The sequence below is a fragment of the Egretta garzetta genome, unplaced genomic scaffold, assembly GCF_000687185.1.
Source record: "Egretta garzetta isolate BGI_Z169 unplaced genomic scaffold, ASM68718v1 scaffold4, whole genome shotgun sequence".
NCBI classification, from domain to species: Eukaryota; Metazoa; Chordata; class Aves; order Pelecaniformes; family Ardeidae; genus Egretta; species Egretta garzetta.
The window spans coordinates 944,834-945,477 of record NW_009259329.1 but is presented as its reverse complement, the minus strand read 5'-3'; the positions used below and the strand labels follow the sequence as shown (position 1 = coordinate 945,477).

At 68.0% G+C, this 644-nt stretch overlaps 1 protein-coding gene across 1 annotated transcript in view; it reads left to right on the top strand.

Annotated features, from left to right (window-relative positions):
* LOC104124409 (perilipin-3-like) overlaps positions 1-644 on the top strand; it is an 8,572-nt gene that overhangs the window by 1,905 nt on the left and 6,023 nt on the right. The window lies entirely within an intron of this gene.

Sequence of the window (644 nt, the reverse complement as noted above, 5' to 3'; positions counted from 1 at the left end):
GGCCGGCTGCTGGCCACGGGGGTGGATGCGGTGCTGGGGAAATCGGAGGAGCTGGTGGAGCGATACCTACCCGGGACGGACGAGGAGCTGGGTGAGCGCCGACCGTGCCGGGCTGGAAACCATCTCCCAAATTTGGGGGTGCCAAGCCCCCCCCTGAGATCCTCACCCCATCGCTCAGCACCACCCCGGCATCGCTTGCACCCCGTGCCCCTGCTTATCGCCCTGCGGTGGAGCCTGGGCGGCTTTGCGGTGCCGGGGCATCGCCGAGCCCCACGCGGGTTGTGCCGGGGACGATCCCCACCCGGCGGGAACCCGAAGCCGGGGAACGCGGCACGGCAGTGGGTGAACTCTCACCTGGAAACCAGAAAGCAAATATAGCCCCGTGCACCACCCGCCCGGGTATTTATAGCTCGGCACGGGGTGGTGGTGGGCAGAGCTGGCCCCGTGTCACGGCAGAGGTGACCGGAGAGGCCACCTGGCTTTTGGTGACACCTTCACATGACCTGGGGGCCAAGCTTCCTGCAGCCGGGCACCCCCATGTCCCAAAGATGGGGTGCAGAACTCGGGGGGGCACCCCCATGTCCCTAAGATGGGGTGCGGAGCTCAGGGGGGCTCATCCCAGCGCCAGGATGCTCCGGTGCTGG